Genomic DNA, 19986 nt, shown 5'->3' on the forward strand with positions numbered 1-19986 from the left:
TCGCCCAATCAGCTCCCTTGTACAGTTCGGCGGGTCCTGTCTGAATGTAGTCGCTGTGCGGTACCGAACGTTACGGTAATAAGTGTTATTCTATTCCTATAATGAGGCGGGGCGGTTGTGGTGCGGACTCGGAGGGGAGGGGGGGGGTTGTCGGGGTGTGTTTTTATCCTTGTCGGTGTGGGGGGCAGAGGGGGGAGGGGGAGAAGGGGGTCAGTCAGGGGACACAAGGAAGTGATATATATCTATATACTATAACAGGTCTGTGTGTGGGATATCCTCATTATATTAGATATTATACTAATATTCATATATTGGTGTTGTGTTTGCATGCATTAGGCTCCGTTCACCCCATACGTGGCGTCTTTATATACATCAATATCGCACGGTTTTTGGCACGCAGGATGTGTGGATGCGTCTAGTAACGGGCTGCGTGTTTTGGTGCATTGTGGGGAAAAAAAATTGCAATTTTTGCATATAAACGCAGCTATATAAAACGTGTCCTACATATAGCAACCTGTGCGCATGCGTTTGTGGTGCAACTGGTTATAAATGACTCATTACTTCACTGGTAAAACGGCGGGCTGTGCGCCTGCCCCGCAGTGCGGCACAAGCGCACCGCCGTAACCACCTGCATGCGGGGCGCCCTCCTGAAGGTTGCAGATTTCCTCCTCTCTGGTGCTGCGTTGTCTCCCGGTGGGCTCGGTGCAGCCCCCACTTTCCAGTAGGAGCCCAGAGACAAAGTGCTTGACCACCCCTTCCACCAGGCATTAGGTTGTCCTGGTCACAGTATTGCACCCCAGCAACTGAGTGAGGGGCAGAGGGGCGTCTAATGGAAAAACACAAGGCTGCCGGTGTGGACCTGGGCTGCAGCCAGGACCCTGCGACCTGCCCGGGGCTTCCTGACTTCTACCTGCTTGTGTGGACTTGCGATGCACCCAGTTCCTTCACCCACCCGAGGATTCCTGCTACCCATTCTGAGATGATGCTACCTTTGTGCACCCCAGGTGTAAAGGGTGCCTCTTGTGATCATCACACGGCCCTGGAGTTCAGTCCAGACCGCACAAGACCTTCGTGCTGTGTTCCCCCCACCCCCTGTGATGTTCTACCTACATGGACATGGAGTTCAGGCCAGACCACACAAGACCTTCGTGCTGTGCTCCCCCACCCCCTATGATGTCCTACCTGCATGGACCTGGAGTTCAGGCTAGACCACACAAGACCTTCGTGTTGTGCTCCCCCACCCCCTATGATGTCCTACCTGCATGGACCTGGACTTCAGCCTAGACCACACAAGACCTTCATGCTCTGCTCCCCCACCCCCTATGATGTCCTACCTGCATGGACCTGGACTTCAGGCTAGACCACACAAGACCTTCATGCTCTGCTCTCCCACCCCCTATGATGTCCTATCTGCATGGACCTGGAGTTCAGGCTAGACAACACAAGACCTTCATGCTCTGTTCCCCACCCTCTATGATGAGCTACCTACATGGCCCTGGAGTTCAGGCCAGACCACACAAGACCTTTGTGCTGTGTTCCCCCACTCCCTATGATCTACCTACATGAGTTCAGTCCAAACCACACAAGACCTTCGTGCTGTGTTCCCCCACCCCCTGTGATGTTCTACCTACATGGACCTGGAGTTCAGTCCAGACCACACAAGACCTTCGTGCTGTGTTCCCCCACCCCCTGTGATGTTCTACCTACGTGGACCTGGTGTTGAGACCAGGCCAGACAAGACCTTCCTGTTGTGTTCCTCCACCCCTCTGATAATGCTACCTATATGGACCAGGAGTTGCGGAGGCCAGGACACACAATTCTTTCCTGTTGTGTTCCCCTCCTGCGATGTGCTACCTGCATGGACCCAGATCTGAGGCCAGGCCACACAAGACGTTCGAGATGTGTTCCCCTTCTGCAATGGGCTACCTGGAGTTCAGGCCAGATCACACAAAACCTTCGTGATTTGTTCCCCCAACCCCCTGCGATATTCTACCTACACGGACCTGGAGTTGAGACCAGGCCAGACAAGACCTTTCTGCTTTGTTACCCCACCCTCCCCAATATCATACCTGTATGGACCAGGAGTTGAGGAGGCCAGGGCACGCAATTTCTTTGTTGTGTTCCCCTTCTGTAATGTGCCACCTGCGTGAACCTTGATTTGAGGCCAGACCACACAAGACCTTTTGTGATTTGTTACCCCAACCCCTGCAATGTTTTACCCACATAGACCAGGCCAGGCAAGAACCTTCTGCTTTGTTACCCCACCCCCTGCAATGTATGGACCAGGATTTGAGGCCAGGCCACACAAGACCTTTCTGCTGTATTCTCTCTCCTAAGAAGAGTAGCGAAGAGCACCAGTGGGGGACCCCACAGGAGGAAGTTCGGGGCCACTTTGGGCAATACCGTTGCACAGAGCAGGTACGAATAACATGTTTATTACCCTTTACAACTGCTTTGAGGCCAGGCCACACAAGACCTTCCTGCTGTGTTCCTCCACCCCTTCGATAATGCTACTTATATGGACCAGGAGTTGAGGCCAGGGCACACAAATCCTTCCTGTTGTGTTCCCCTTCTGCGATGTGCTACTTGCATGGACCCAGATTTGAGACCAGACCACACAAGACCCTTGTGATGTGTTCCTGCACCCCCTCCAATATGCTACCTGTGTTAACCAGGAGTTGAGGAGGCCAGGGCACACAATTACTTCCTGTTATGTTCTCCTTCTGCAATGTGCTACCTGCATGGACCTGGAGTTCAGGCCAGACCACACAAGACCTTCGTGCTGTGTTCCCCCATCCCCTGTGATGTTCTACCTACATGAACATGAAGTTGAGACCAGGCCAGACAAGACCTTCCTTGCTGTGTTCCTCCACCCCTTCGATAATGCTACCTATATGGACCTGGAGTTGAGGAGGCCAGGGCACACAAAGTGCCTCCTGCGATGTGCTACCTGCATGGACCAGGTCTCGTGTGGCCTGGCCTCAACTCCTTTCTGCTGTATTCTCTCTCCTGAGAAGAGGAGTAAAGTGCGCCAGCGGGGGACCCCAGAAGAGGAAGTTCGGGGCCACTTTGTGCAATACCATTGCACAGAGCAGGTAAGAATAGCATGTTTATTACCCTTTACAAATGCTTGAGGCCAGGCCACACAAGACCTTCCTGCTGTGTTTCCCCACCTCCTGCAATGTGCCACCTGCATGGACCAGGAGTTGAGGTGGCCAGGCCACACAAGACCTTAGTGATGTGTTCCCATTCTACGATGTGCTACCTACATGGACCCAGCGTGGAGGCCAGGCCACACAAGAGACCTCTGTGCTATGTTCCCCACCTGCAACGTGCTACCTGCATGGACCTCTAATTGAGACCAGGCCATACAAGACCTTCCTGCTATGTGTGCTACCTGTGTGGACCCAGAGTTGAGGTGGCCAGGCCACAGAAAACATTTTTGTTGTGTTCCCTCCTGCAATGTGCTACCTTCATGGACCTGGAGTTGGGGTCAGGCCACAGAAGACCTTCCTTTTGTGTTCTCTCCTGCGATGCGCTACCTGCATGGACGCAGAGTTGAGGTCAGTCCACAGAAGACATTTGTGCTGTGTTCCCTCTTGCAATGTGCTACCCTCATGGACCTGGAGTTGGGGTCAGGCCACAGAAGACCTTCCTTTTGTGTTCTCTCCTGCCTGCGATGTGCTACCTGCCTGGATCTGGAATTGAAGCCAGGCCACACAAGGCCGCCTTTTGTGTTCCTGCACCCCTCACAATGTGCTACCTACATCCATTCTGAGGTAAGGCCAGGCCACAAGACCTTCTGTTGTGTTCACCCACCCCCTGCAATGTGCTATCTGCATGAACCTGGGAGTTGAGGCCAGGCAACACAAGACCTTGCTGCGGCGTTTGCTCTTCTTATGATATGCTACTTGCTATTATAGACAAGGTCAACCAGCGCAAACCACAAAACCTAGCTAAACAGCAGCTATGATACTGAGGGTAAATTTATCAAATCCCAAAAAATAGCATGAAGAAAAGAGCAGTACAGCGCATAAAATAAATAAAAAGTAATAAACTAAAAGTCCAATGTAAACAAATTGCAGGCAAATTCCGGTGATTCCTCCAGTGACTCCAGTGACAAGAGAAAATGGCAGGGTGACTGTGGTGACACACGTGGACCTCCACCTTCGGTGATACTAGCCGCTCACCTCAATAGATGGACCCCTGAGTGAATCAGTCAGGTCAAAACAGCGATTCCCTTACAGGGATAATACCAGGAGGAGATGTATACACGATGAAGCATCAGCAGCAACAGCTTTCAATAACAGCTTTCAGTAACCAGCATACAGGCAGTATTCACATGTAAAAGATTAAGGAGAATCTAGTGCTCTCTGAATGATACTCAAAATACTTTAATAAGAAATGCAGGATAACTCACATTACAATGCACTGTGCCCCAGTGCGAGGGATAAAAGCATGGATGGAGTGGATGTCCCATACAGGATGGACGAGCGGAGAGCGGGTGACGTCACGATCGGAGCACGTACACAATGCCGTACGCGTTACGTCCCTCAACGTGGGCGGGACTTCCTCAGCGGCGACGGCTGAGCGTATGTTCTCTCATCTCCTGCGAGGACCCTGATTTGAGGCCAGGCCACACAAGCTGTGTAACTCCTACTGTAATGCACACCAGGTGCACAGCACCTGTACCCCTGTAAATCTGCACCCATGCGCCAGGTAGCTGTCTCTTTTGCTAGCTGCGTTGTAGGGTGGCCATGCGCCAGGTAGCTGTCTCTTTGCTAGCTGCGTTGTAGGGCGGCCAATGCACCAGGTAGCTGTCTCTTTGCTAGCTGCGTTGTAGGGTGGCCAATGCACCAGGTAGCTGTCTCTTTGCTAGGTGCGTTGTAGTGCGGCCATTCACCTGGCAGGTGTCTCTTTGCTAGCTGCGTTTGTAGGGCGACCATGCACCATTTGTGGGGAGCGCTATCCAACAGCTAGTGTTACAGGGCATGTAGGGAGATGGGAAAAAGTACTATACGGACTTGGGACTAAAAAAAAAAAAAAAAAAAAAAGATTCTTAATTCTTTAAGGCCCATAGCCATTTTGCCACATATATGTGTAAAGCTGTTGTCAAGAGACATAACTTGGGAGTTGCACTTGTATTTCTGAGATGTAGTCTATTTTATAGTATTGTCCAGTGCCTCTATTCCCTTCTAAGCATTACATTTCCTTCCTTTAAGCACCCTGCAGACACTGATGGAAGACCCTGGAATGCAGACGCCCTCATTGAGGCCTAGGCACAGATTGAGCAAGGAAGAACAGACTGCCCGCCGCTTTGATGAGGCTCTGGCCTACTTCAAGCGCAGTACGTATAACGTTTTTGAACCGTCACTCGTGCCTTTGTTCGGCTATGGGTCATTTTGCTAAATTTTGTTGCTGTGCTTTTTTTTTTTTTTTTTTTTTTTTTTTTATATTTCTAGTTACTTCCAAAGTCACATCAAGAGGAAACCCTTTTCTTCAGCAGCATCTTGCAACAATAGAAACCGTTGGATTCTCTGAAGGGATTCCTGCCGAAGGAATTGACATTCTTCTCAAGCTGGCTCTTAGTGGCAACCTTGGTAATTTTTACATAGTTTTTCCTAATACATTTTTCACTTTGATAGCTTAGACCAGGAGTCTCCGAACTTTCGAAATAAAGTTCCAGTTTATTGCCCTTCTAGGGGGGTCGGACTGTAGCTAGTGTACACTTTAGGGGGGCCGGACTGTAACTAGTGGGAGAAGAAATGCCCTGGCATCATTGGGAGTAAACCATGCAATAGACTTGGTGGTTAGTGGGAATAAAAAATACATTATTGGTGTCGGTGGGAGGAATAGTGCCCCATCATTAGTGTCAGTGGGAGGAACAATGCCCCATCATTGGTGTCGGTGGGAATATTAGTTACCCATCTCGAGGGGATGATAAGGGACTATATACAAGATTTTAGTAATGTGTACGGTATCATTAGCAGTAATCAGCATGGATTCATGAAGAATCATTCTTGCCAAACCAATCTATTAACCTTCTATGAGGAAGTGAGTTGCCATCTAGATAAATGAAGGCCCGGAGACGTGGTGCATCTGGATTTTGCAAAGTTTAGAGGGTGGTGATAAATGGGGAGTACTCGGAATGGTCAGTGGTGGGTAGTGGGGTTCCCCAGGGTTCTGTGCTGGGACTAATCCTATTTAATATATTCATAAATGACCTGGAGGATGGGATAAACAGTTCAATCTCTGTATTTGCGGATGATACTAAGCTAAGCAGGGCAATAACTTCTCCGCAGGATGTGGAAACCTTGTAAGAAGATCTGAACAAATGAATGGGGTGGCAACTACATGGCAAATGAGGTTTAATGTAGAAAAATGTAAAATAATGCATTTGGGTGGCAAAAATATGAATGCAATCTATACACTGGGGGGAGAACCTCTGGGGGAATCTAGGATGGAAAAGGACCTGGGGGTCCTAGTAGATGATAGGCTCAGCAATGGCATGCAATGCCAAGCTGCTGCAAACAAATCAAACAGAATATTGGCATTAAAAAGGGGATCAACTCCAGAGATAAAACAGTAATTCTCCCGCTCCACAAGACTCTGGTCCGGCTGCACCTGGAGTATGCTGTCCAGTTCTGGGCACCAGTCCTCAGGAAGGATGTACTGGAAATGGAGCGAGTACAAAGAAGGGCAACAAAGCTAATAAAGGGTCTGGAGGATATTAGTTATGAGGAAAGAATGCAAGCTCTGAACTTATTCTCTCTGGAGAAGAGACGCTTGAGAGGGGATATGATTTTTATTTTGGAGCGTTTTTTTTTTCCCCCTAAGCCAGCGGCCCACCGGCGTCCTTAACAACCAGTGTGTGTATAGCCCCCAAAATCCATACCAGACCCTTACAAGCGGGCACCCCCCCTCCTTTCAACTGAACCATACCAGACAACATGCCCTCAACATGGCTCCAAAAAAGCACCTTATCCTTATCTTGCTGGGAACAAAGGTCTCCTTCCCACAACCCTGACTAGTGGTTGTGGGGATCTGCAGGCAGGGGGCTTATCGGAATCTGTAAGCCCCCTTTAACAAGGCATGCCCCCAGCATGCTCGGATTAGGGTCTGGTATAGATTTTGGGGGGAACCCCATGCCGTTTTTTCCTTTTGCTTTTTTTTTTGGCATGGGGTTACTCTCAAAATCCTTATCAGACCAGAAAGGGCCTGGTATGGATTGGGGGGGGCCCCCAGGCTTATTTATTTATTTTTTTTTTCTTGTTACTGGCAGTTGTTTAACCCCGCCGACAGCTGAGTCATCCGTTGTTAAGGATGCGGCGGCTGGCTTCCCGGCCCGCTCCTTAATAACCAGCTAGTCAACGATTGTTAAAGACGCCGGCGGCTGGTTGCTCCTTACAAAAAAACGCTACTGCTCCAAAATACTTGTAAACGCTGGCTAAAAAAAAAAAACACAAAATATTGGCTTTTTTTTTTCAGTGGTTTTTGATCATCTAGTATGCATGGAACCTAAAATTTAAAAGGCCCCCCTTTTAATCCAGAAACCTCCAAGTGTTCTGCTTCTGTTCATCCATAAGTAGGCCGATCCTGTCTCAAGTGTGCTGTCATCGTGTTTTTATATAATATATATATATTTTTTTACCTGTTTGTGTTTATTTCCACATGTATGTTCATTTGGAATCCCTGTATTTTGTTTTGTTTTGTTTTTTTTTTACATTACTTTTTTTTTTTTGTACTTGTTTTAATGGCCATAATGTTATTTTTATTTCTCAGTGGAAAATGCGAACACACACATACTGAAGAGCCTTGTGCCTGCTGCGGAAATTTTTGAAAATACTTTAATCTCTGCCGTGTCTCTGTTTTGCACTGGAAAAGCTACCACGAATGTTCAGGTATTGTAACAGTATATATCGTTCTAGGTAATGACTGTGTTTTAGGTGGATGTTGAAGTGTCATATGCCTATAACTGGATAAAAAAAAAAATATTCTTTATCAAGGAACATACATTCCACATTAAAAGAGAAGTATGTTGTGTTTTTTAATATATATTTTTTTTTTTATAGTAATAGTACTTACCTAGGTGGATGTAGCATCGGTCCCCCGGCAACTCTACACTGAGAACCGATCGATTGAACACAGCTCTCTGCTCTGCTCCTCCTTGTTTAATTGGAGCGCTGGACTGTGTTGGGGGTCGGCCGGCTCAGGCTCTCACTGAGAGGCTGAGCCAGGAGTCAGTCCAGGGATCTGGCGGATCCAGACTACACGGTGCCTGGACTGACAGCAGTGACATCAGCAGAGAGCTGTCCCGGGTGCCACACATTGAGGGGGGGTGTCAGGCCGGCCGACCCGTCTCATCTGGCCCTGGGACAGCCCTGCCAGCATACCCTAAAGATGAAAAAAAAATCACTGCCAGCCCCTTCTCATAGATCCTTCATACACTGGGTCAGTGTCATTGTAAATCGGCTGTAAATACCTCCATTAGCTCCATTCTTTCTGGCCGCTCTCCTCCTCCGAGTGTAGCTTTAGATTGGAGGAGTCGGAAAGCAGTCACGTGACCGGCCATGAAAGAACCGAGCTAATGAGGTATTTAGAAGCAATGACAGTGACACAATGTAGGAAGGATCTATGAGAAGGAGCTGCCAGTGATTCTTTAGAGTACGCTGGCAGGGCTGTCCCAGGAGTGGGGGGGGAGATGGGGGGTGCTGTGCAATGAAAGGGGCTGTGTACTGTGCAGGGGGGGGGGGGGGGGGTGCTGTGTACTGTGCGGGGGTTTGTGCAATGTAATGTAATGTAAAATGTTTTTGTTTTGTTTTTTTCTGAAACTTCCCTCTTAAAATTAGGGTGCGTGTTATATGCCAATAAATATTGTAATTCCAAAAGAACATTTTTAGTCCCCCTTTTTTTTTTAATCCATAAACTCACCTTTGGAACATATTAGATATTACACCCTTATTTAAAGTGTAACATTTAGCCTAGGTTCACACTAATGCAGTGCAGGAAGCACACTCCAACGCGCGTTCCAATCACAATGCCCTTGCGATCCGCCGTGGGTGTCAGTGCAGAGTTAATACCCCAACCACCGGTCGCAAACGCAGTGCATTTTGCGTGCACCGCATTACATTACACCCTTTTTTTTTTTTTTTTTTTTTTTTTTTTTTTTTATTTAGTGGTATGCGACATGCACATTCAAATAACTTCACAGAACATATTATCAATACAAAATAACATATGCACCGTCATTGTATGGGTACATCCTGCCCAAGATAAAATCCCCCCAGGCAATTAACAGAGGGTAAAGCCAGAGATATTTAGGCAGCCCAGGCAGTCTGGAATCGAAGATATGAAAGTCTAGGGGCCCTCTTGGGCAAGGTCTGTAATCACCCACCCCGCAATGGGGAGGAGTCCCTCTGATCTACTAGAAAAATGATTGCAACTTGGGGGACGTTTGATGCGAGGCATCCCACTAGGGTCAAAACGTACCACATTTTTCGTAAGTTAAAATGAGAGAGGGGAATACAGAAATGGAAAAAAAAAAAAAAAAAAAAAGAGGGGAGGGGAAGAAAAAAAAAAAAGGGGGGGAGGGGCACATATGGGAGAAAAAGTTCCACTCAGGAAGTGAGAAATGTCTGCGTACATCATACAATATGGGCGTCCGGCACAGAGCTGAAGCTATGTATATAGTGGAGGTTTTCATCCGAGAAACGGAGAAGGTCCCAGTAAAACCACCTGGTCTTATGTTCCTCAGAATTATCCCGAATCGAATGGTAGCAGTCAGGTCGCATGAACTTTTTTTTTTTTTTTTTTTTTTTTTTTTTTTTTTTTGAAGCCGCACGTCCTTGGTGTGATCCGGTGTGGGGGCTCTAATTTCACCGCACTGAATCACATGTGAATTGTACAGGAATGCGGTGCGGTTCATAGTGTGAACCGAGACTAATGCCGCGTACACACAAGCAGACTTAGTCCGGCGGATGGGATTTCGTTGGACAATTCGATCGTGTGTGGGCTCCAGCGGACTTTGTTTTCTCAAAAGTTGGACGGACTTAGATTTGAAACATGTTTTAAATCTATCCGACGGACTCGAGTCCGGTCGAAAAGTCCGCTCGTCTGTATGCTAGTTCGACGGACAAAAAGCCACGCTAGGGCAGCTATTGGCTACTGGCTATGAACTTCCTTGTTTTAGTCCGGTCGTACGTCATCACGTACGAATTCGACGGACTTTGGTTGATTGTGTGTAGGCAAGTCCGTTCATTCAGAAAGTCCGTCAAAGTCCGCCGGGCAAAGTCTGCCGTAAAGTCCGCTCGTGTGTACGCGGTATAAGGCTCGGTTTCCACTTGTGCGACTTGTCATGCACTTGGGACTGCAAAGTCGCATGACAAGTCGTACCCCATGATTTCCAATGAGTACCGTTCATATCTGTGCGACTTCAAAGTAGTCCCTGCATTACTTTGATCCCACTTTGATGCGACTTGAGGTCCATAGACCTCAAGCATACACAGGCATTGCTTCAAGTTGCATCAAAATCGCGCGACTTTGGGGTTGCAATAGTGGAAACATAGCCTTAATGAGTTCCAGTACCTGCCCCTCTCTCCCCTTGATGTAGAAGGCGGGGGATTCCAAACCCCCCCCCCAGCCACTGTCACGTTTTAATATTGATGCAACTCCTATATTCATTTACTGGAGTAAACTACAAGTCCCGTCTGCCACAGCAGCAGATGGCATGTAGTTCTCAATGAGAACCCTGATGAGCGCCCTTGTAGTTGCGTACAGAGGTATAGGAAAGAACCTGGAGGACGTGTCTGCAGGAGCCTGACATTGCGCCCATGGTCCACTGGTCGTGGGTGCAAGGCTCAGCAGCCTACTGTAGGAAAAAAATAAGCACACTTTTTTTTTTTTTTTTTTTTTTGCAAAAATTGTACATTTTTATTTTGTATCTTTTGTTTCCAGAAAGGAAAACTTATGTGGTACATATTCAGGCCCTTCCTGTTTATAGGGTGATTGGCACTTGATCCCAGTCTTCTTGCGTTGTCACACAGGCTTCCTTTTGAGCAGACTACAAGTGACTATGCAGATGTACATTGCACGGGGCATGGTGAACTGTAGTCACCATCAGGAAACCCACACTGAGGAATGTCACCCAGCCATCGCTGGAGTGCATGTAGGCATGGAGTGGCTGCAAAGAGCTTGTAGGAGATCAGCAGCCCTGAGATGCAACAAAAGAATGAAAAACAAAGAAAACAATATTTTACAAAAAAAGGGGAAAAAAACAGCGATTTATATCTACTTTCATTAAAGTCCTACTCATAAAAAATGTATATCTCGCCACTTAAGATGACCGTTTTTTCTCTTTTTGTTTTCCCCTGCAGGTCCTGTTTCTTCGGTGGTTGATCTCGGTGTCTGACCTTGTTTCTCTTAAAGAGGTTCTCTCCCCTCTCTACAACTTTTTTTTCTGTTTGCTCCAAGATGACACATTGGTAAGAACACCTATTTTTTTTTTTTTTTTTTTATGTAAGATGTTTAACTATTTGTCGCCCCTCTCCTGCAGATATACTGCGGCGGGGGGCGGCACAGGCAGGCTCAGTCAGCTATACATAAAGTGACTAAGCCTCTTGGGGGGTTAGGAGTGCCCAGCGTGTCCCTCCTGTGAGCGATGTATCCATCGGGTCACTGTTACCGGTATCCGGGTATCATGTGATCGCTATGATTGGTCGTAGCGATCACATGATAACAATGTAAACAACCTTTTTTGTGAAAGGCTTTCCATTCAGGAACAGCTTGCTGTTGCGATCTGTGATTGACCCAAAGCAATCACTTGGTACCTGTAGCATGTGATTTAGCTTAGCCAATCACAGATCACAACAATAAGCAAGCTGTTCATGAATTGTTAACCCATTCCCGAGAGCTAAAGCTATTGTGAAGGAAGGTTTCCCTATGGTCCCAGGTCTGTACAATCCCTGTAATACAGGGGGTCACAAACTGGTGGCCCCCCAGCTGTTGTGAAACTACAAGTCCTGGGAGGCATTGCAAGGCTGACGGTTACAAGCATGACTCCCACAGGCAGAGGCATGATGGGACTTGTAGTTTCGCAAGAGCTGGAGGGCCGCCAGTTTGAGACCGCCTACTGTAATAGATAAGCCTGGAATCCATCCAGGGCCACACCCCTGGCAGGGTCGAGTCCTGGTTGGAGTCCAGGCTGAGGTTGCCACTTATCTATTACAGGGATTGTACAGACATGCGGCCATAGGAAGACCTTCCTTCACATTCAGGGATCACAGGAGCCGGGACGAGCTCCCTCCCGGACCAACACTCTAAGGCCCCATACACACTATTAGATTTTCTGCAGATTTTTGTCTTCAGATTTACCAAAACCATATAATATGAGGTCAAACCTTAAGAGTTTCAATTTGTATGCAATCAGGCAGGCCCTTGCACTACATGGTTTTGGTAAATCTGAAGACGAAAATATGCAGAAAATCTAATAGTGTGTATGGGGGTCTAGCCATGGACATTGTGGACTTGCACCCCTTTTTTTTAAAGCCTCATACACATAATCAGATTTTCGGACGACCGTCTGTCCGTTTTTTTTGGTTGCATGCTTGTCTCGTGTCGAAAGTGAAGAGGTTACTCGCCATAGAAAAATTCTCATACGACAGAATTCAACTTCGGAAGAGATGTAATGTGTTGAATTGTTTTGTATGTGTTCTTTCGTTTCTGAGTGTGCGTAGTCTTGCTCTTATGATTTTTTTTTTTTTTTTTTTTACTCAGACGAAAACCGTACTAATTATACGAAAATCAGACGTAGTGTTGACGTACGATTAAAATTTTATAGTCTGCACATCCAGCTTTTGCTGTACGAAAAATCAGAACCGGCTGTCGAAAGCACCGTACTAACGATCCGAAAATCATGTGTACGGGACTTTAGAACCCGAGTGGCACACATCGGGTCTTTTGGGTCACAGCTAAAACTATTGCTTACACAGTGATCATCACTGGATAAGCAATAAATGTGAATAGAATTAAAAAAATCCCAGATCACCCCCTCCCCCCCCCCCCCCCCCCAGAGAAGTACAGTGTTACTATGGTGACACTGAACTACCGATGACAGGATGAAAAATAAAAAATAGTAAAATATTTTTTTTTTTTTTATTATTATGTCAATTTTGTTTTTTACACCTGTCATCAGTCAGTATCTCTGATCACTGCCACACCAGTCATAATGACAACGCTGTACTGCAATGGTGACAGTATGTCCTGCAATGGTGACAGTAGTATATAAAAAGTTAAAAAAAAAAAAAAATTCAAAAATGTGTTTTTTTTTTTTGTTTTGTTTTGTTTTTTTTTTTGACAAATTTGGAAGACTCACCATGCCTCAAACTGTCTACTTTCCAAAAAGGGTCATGGGGGGGTGGGCGGGGGTGTATTTGTACTGTCCTGGTGTTTTCGGGCCTCAAGAAATGAGATTGGCCATCAGTACAGGATTGATCAATTGTCAGATGTACAAATTATGGTATATACTGTATAACTATAACGTTCACACAAACCAATCAATATACACTTGTTGGGATTCGTTTTTTTTACCAAAGATATGTAGCAGAATAAATTTTGGCCTAAATTTATGAAGAAATTCCATTTTATTGGATATGTTTTATTGGATACTTTTTTACATAGAAAATGTTTTTTTTTCCCCAAATTTTAGGTCCTCCTTTTTTTGTTTTGTTTTTTGTTTTAGACCCCTTTCACACTGGGGCGCTTTTCAGGCGTTTTTGCGCTAAAAATAGCGCCTGAAAAGCGCCTCTCAATCCACCCCATTGTGAAAGCCCGAGCGCTTTCACACTGTGGCGGTGCGCTTGCAGGACGGGGAAAAAAAGTCCTGCAAGCAGAGTCTTTGGGGCAGTGGAGGAGCGGTGTGTATACATCACCCCTAAACCGCCCCTGCCCATTGAAATCAATGGGCGGCGCTGCCAAAGCGCCTGCAAAGCGGTGTTTTGCGTGCGCTTTTAACCCTTTTTATTTGGCCGCTAGCAGGGGTTAAAAGCGCCGCTATAACAGCGGTAAAGCGCTGCTAGAACTAGCGGCGCTTTACCGCTAACGCCCTCCCGCCCCAGTGTGAAAGTAGCTTTATATAATACAAATCAAAAAACCCGGAGGTGATCAAACATCACCAAAAGAAAGCTCTATTTGTGGGAAAAAGATATAAAATTTGTTTTCTGTACAGTGTTGCATGACCACGCAATTGCCAGTTAACCCCCTTCTTGAGCGAGCTATAGCTGAATGACGGCTGCAGCGCGGTCGTCCAGTTCAGATCCACGCCCCCCTGCGCGACCACTGTGGCGCGCATCCAGTGTGCTCTGTGATCGGGGTAAAGGGCCAATCACAGCTGCCTTTTACCATGTGATCCGCTGTGTCCAATCACAGCTGACCACAATGTAAACAAACTTGGCGGTTTTCGGCATTTCTTTCCTCAGGTGCTGTCACAGCTGTCCCTCATCAGCGCACATAAAAATGTCATATGGGTAAAGTGTTGCATGACTGCGCAATTGTCATTCAAAGTGCGACAGCTCTGCAGCTGACTTTTTTTTTCTCTTTAAAGCAGAAGGGAACTTCTGTCCCCCAGTCCCCCACCCTGCTGTTCACCGGTGTTTCTTGGGCCTCAGAAACGATCTGATGGTGTGGCTGGCTGGTCACAGAGGCGAACGGAGACCAGATCGCCTCTATGACCTTGGAGGACCAGAGCGACGTCATGACTGAGTGATGTCACTTCCGGTCCAGGGTGCTTTTTAAAGGTAAAGGAGAAATTTTGGGGTCTTTTTGACCCCAGATCTCTCCATAAAGAGGACCTGTCATCCTTATTTCTATTACATAAGATGTTTACGTTCCTTGTAATAGGAATAAAAGTCATACTTCTTTTTTTTTTTTTTTTTTTTTTTTTTAAAGGGACAGTGTAAAAATAATTAATTTAAAGCACCCCCCATCCGTGCTCATACGCAGAAGTGAACACTTAGGTCGCACACGCATCTGTAAATGGTGTTCGCACCACACACGTGAGGTATCGCCACGAGCATTAAAGCAAGAGCAATAATTCTTGCGCGAGACCTCCTCTGTAACTCTAAAAGGATAACCTGTAAAAAAATTTAAAGCGTCGCCTATGGAGGTTTCTTAGTACCGTAGTTTGCCGCCATTCCACGAGCGTGCGCTATTTTAAAGTGTGACATGTTGGGTATCTATTTACTCTGTGTAACACCATCTTTCATATCTTGGAAAACAAATGGGGGTATATATTGTGGTTTGTGTTTTTTAATTCATTAAAGTGTATTTTTTAAAAAACCGTTGCTTTTGAAAAAAACGCTGCGCAAATATCGTGGGACATTGCAACATACAAACATTTTATTCCCTAAAGCAGTGATGGAGAACCTTGGCACCCAGGATGTTTTGGAACTACATTTCCCATGATGCTCAACTACAGTGCAGAGTGCCTGAGCATCATGGGAAATGTAGTTCCAAAACATCTGGGGTGCCAAGGTTCACCATCACTGCCCTAGGGTCTTTGCTAAAAAAAAAAAAAAAAAAAATAATAATTGGTGGTTATAAGTAATTTTCTAGCAAAAACTTGTAAACAAAAAGTGCAAGGAAAGGCCTGGTCTTCATGTGGTTATATTTATTTAGACAGTCTTCTACTCTATTTAGGTGACAATGCTGCCATCACTGTATATTCTCATCTCTCTCCTGTATTTTATCATTGACAGTTTGTCAACCGTGGGAGGCATAAATAATTAAAAAAAAAACTGTCCAGTACCCTGGTATCTTATTTATGGAGATTGGCACTAATATTTTATTTCTCATCATATTTATTTTTATATAATTTGTATATTTGTATCATATTTATTTCATTTATTTTTCTTATTTCTCCCGCAGTGCCCATCTTTATGTCACCTGCTTTATCTGCTGACTGGCAAAGAGCATGGTAAGTTTAGGGTCGCACGTGTGTAATGATGCAGATTTTTTAGGGCCATTGTTAAAAGGTGTTTAAAATGTATCCAGGTTTTTTTTTTTTTTTTTTTAACATTTTCTTGTACATGTTGAAAGCCATATCAATGCTGAGTTGGTTCTTAGTAGTTCAGCACAAAGATTGCTTCCTTCTCTTCAATTCAGGTTCTTTTTTTTTTTTTTTTTTTATTTATTTTTAAGTTGAATTCACTGGAAATCTGTCTATATGTAAAAAAGTGAAGGAACACACTATGGGGGTGGGTGAGGGGGATTTTAATAAAACTGGAGAGTGCAAAATCTGTTGCAGCTGTGCATAGAAACCAATCCCCTTCCAGGTTTTATTGTCAAGGCGTCATTGAACAAGCTGAAGTTAGAAGCTGATTGGTTACTATGCAGAGCTACACCAGACTCTGTGTGCACCGGTTTTAGTACATCTCGTCCTATGAATTAAGTCCGAAGAGGAGGTGCATGACATCTCCTGGATTTATCTGTGTTGTTTAATCACTTCCCAGATCTAGTGCTACAATGCGGTAGTTCTGTGCAGAATCGTACACACAAACACACACATATATATATATATGTGTATGTGTGTATATATATATATATATATATATATATATATATATATATATTACATACCGTATTTATCGGCGTATAACACTCACTTTTTTTCCCCTTAAAATCGTGGGAAAATCGCGGGTGCGTGTTTATACGCCGATCCCCGCCTATCTCCCGCTGACTGTGAGCGGAGGAGTGAGCGCCGCCAACATACATACATAGCCGAATGTACTCGGCTAGGTTCTGCTAGCTCTGCTCACAGTCACGCCCAGTCCCCGCCCTATGATGGACATAACACAGGGACTGGGAGTGACTGTGAGCGGAGCTAGCTGAACCTAGCCGAGTACATTCGGCTATGTATGTATGTATATCGGCGCCGCCCACAAGACTACGAGAGGAGCCGAAAGCAGCCAAGAGCCGCCGAGAGAGACACAGGACCGGCTCTGTGTCTCTCGGCGGCGCCATATTTAAAAACTGCAGTGACACTGGGCAAGGCTGCAAATGACACTAAAAAGACTGCAGATGGACACTGACAAGGCTGCATTGATGGGCATTTAAATGTAAGTTTTTTTCCTTAAAAGTTTTTTTCCTTAAAAGTTTTTTTCCTTAAAATTCCCTCCTAAACTTGGGGTGCGTGCTATATGGCGATAAATACAGTGTGTGTGTGTATGTGTATGTATGTATGTGTATATATATATATATATATATATATATATATATATATATATATATATATATATATATATATATATATATATATATATATACATACATACATACATACATACATACATACATACAATCTCACAAAAGTGAGTACACCTCTCACATTTTTTGTAAATCTTTTCTTCTATCTTTTCATGTGACAACACTGAAGAAATTACACTTGTCTACAATGTAAAGTAGTGAGTGTACAGCTTGTATAACAGTGTAAATTTGCTGTCCCCTCAAAATAACTCAACACACAGCCATTAATGTCTAAACTGCTGGCAAACAAAAGTAAGTACACCCCTTAAGTGAAAATGTCCAAGTTGGGCCCAATTAGCCATTTTCCGTCCCCGGTGTCATGTGACTCGTTAGTCTTACAAGGTCTCGGGTGTGAATGGGGAGCAGGTGTGTTAAATTTGTTGTCGCTCTCACTCTCTCATACTGGTCACTGAAAGTTCAACATGACACCACATGGCAAAGAACTCTCGGAGGATCTGAACTTGTAGGCAACAAATGTCAGAAATAGGCCTGGTCTTCAAGTGGTTAAGGGTGGAGGGCTTTAATGGTAAACCTCTAAAAAAAAAAAAAATCCTCTAAAAAATGTGTAAGTTATCACATTTTGTAGTCACTTGTGACTCTCTTGGGGAATGAAAGGGTTTTCATTCATCTGATTTCGTATATCCGACTTAAATGTGTATATTTTTTTTTTTGGTATGAGCATTTTTACATCATTTCCCCACCGCCAAATATTCATTCATAGCAAATGCGACTATTAAGGTTTCCCAAGCGCAATGATACCACACAAATAATATTTTAAATTTACGTAGCTGGGTGTTAATGTCAAAGTTGAAATCTACCAAAGGATTTACATTTCCATCATCCAGTTCTGATATTTATACAGCTCTGCCATATAGCACAGCCCTGTCTGGCAGAGCAAGAGACTAGATTTTTCTGTGCTGCAGTTGCACTTGCATGTCTTGTCCCCTCCCCCCCCCAGTCAAGGGTGAGGCAGCAGACTGATGGAACTAATCTTTGTCACTCTGCTCTCTGATCCTATCAGGGTGCCCCTTGTTTAACCGCTTGACATCCGCGCTATAGCCGAATGACGGCTACAGCGCGGACCTGAATTCCCGGGAGGCCGTCATATGACGGCCTCCCCTGTGCACGTGCCCTGCGCGCGCCCTACAGGGCGCGCTGTGATCACCGAGTCACTGAGACTCCGGTGACCACCGATCCAAGTAAGGGGCCGGTCCCAATGACAGCTGATCACATGATCAAAACAAAAGCTCTGTGATCGTTTTTTTTTTCTCCTCGCGCTGACAGTGCGAGGAGAAAAAAAAAAAGATCACCGGCTCACCAGCAAGGGACATCGGTCCCGAGGAGGAGGAGGCAATAATGCATCAATTGTGCCACAAGTACCCCCTGCCAGTGCCACCTGACATTGCCACATCACAGTGCCCACCAGTGCCACCTATCAATGCCTACAAGTGCCACCTAACAATGCCCACCAGTGGTGCCAATCAGTGCCACCTAGCAGTGTACAAGATCAGTGCCCATTATTGCCACCAATCAGTGCCCATCACTGCCACCCATCAGTGCCCATCACTGCCACCCATCAGTGCCCATCACTGCCACCCATCAGTGCCCATCACTGCCACCTATCAGTGCCCGTTGGTGCCGCCTCATCAGCGTACATCAATGAAGGAGAAAAATTACCCTTTTTAAAAATTTTATAACAAAATTTAAAAAAAAAATAATTTTTTTAAGTCTTTTTAAATTTTTTTAACAAAAAATAAAAACCGCAGAGGTGATCAAATACCACCAAAAGAAAGCTCTATTTGTGGGGAAAAAATGATAAAAATTTCATTTGGGTACAGTGTTGTATGACCGCGTAATTGTCATTCAGAGTGCGTCAGCGCTGAAAGCTAAAAATTGGTCTGGATAGGAGGGGGGTTTAAGTGCCCAGTAAGCAAGTGGTTAAAACGTGAGCACTGGCAGCATAACTGATTTGGCTCTTTTGTAGAGCGTTCAGACAGACTGGTGCAGCACTACAACTGTACAGAGGGCTGGTGCCTATTCAAATTCAGGTGCTTATGCAGCTTTAACCACTTCTGGACCGCCACACACTGATATACGTCTTTACTTTGACGGGGGATATCGTTGTAATGGCAGCAGCTAGCTGCCATAACCCCGGTAAGCTCATGTTCGGCCGGCGGTCCAGTTTCCGGTCCAGTTTCTGATAATAGTGGTCCTTGCGGCGGGTTCGCCGCAAGATCACTTTTATCGGCGGATGGAGAGGCCCCCCCCCCCCCCCCCGCCGTGCTCCGGTGCCCTCTGCCGCTTACCAGATCCAATAGTGGAGGCGATCGGATCTTCACCCTGGCTGGGCATGGAGACAAGTGAGAGGAAGATGGCCCCCACCCATCTCCATAACAATGGAGGGCGGAAGCGACGTCAAAACGTCACTTCCGCCCACAGCTCTTAAAGGGCCATTTTTTTTTAATTATTTTTTTAAATGACACTTTTTTTTTTTTTTTTTTTTTTTCATTTTAGTGTAAATATGAGATGTGAGGTCTTTTTGACCCCACATCTCATATTTAAGAGGTCCTATCATGCTTTTTTTTTCTATTACAAGGTATGTTTACATTCCTTGTAATAGGAATAAAAGTGACACTTTTTTTTTTTTTAAACACAGTGTAAAAATAAAAGGTAAAATAAAAAAAAAAAAAA

The 19986-nt window shown here is 45.4% G+C and overlaps 1 pseudogene; it reads left to right on the plus strand.

Annotated features, from left to right (window-relative positions):
* Positions 1 to 19986, plus strand: part of LOC141109034 (uncharacterized) — a 31318-nt pseudogene continuing 11332 nt past the window's right edge.

This window comes from Aquarana catesbeiana, linkage group LG09 (assembly GCF_042186555.1).
Source record: "Aquarana catesbeiana isolate 2022-GZ linkage group LG09, ASM4218655v1, whole genome shotgun sequence".
Taxonomy (NCBI): Eukaryota; Metazoa; Chordata; class Amphibia; order Anura; family Ranidae; genus Aquarana; species Aquarana catesbeiana.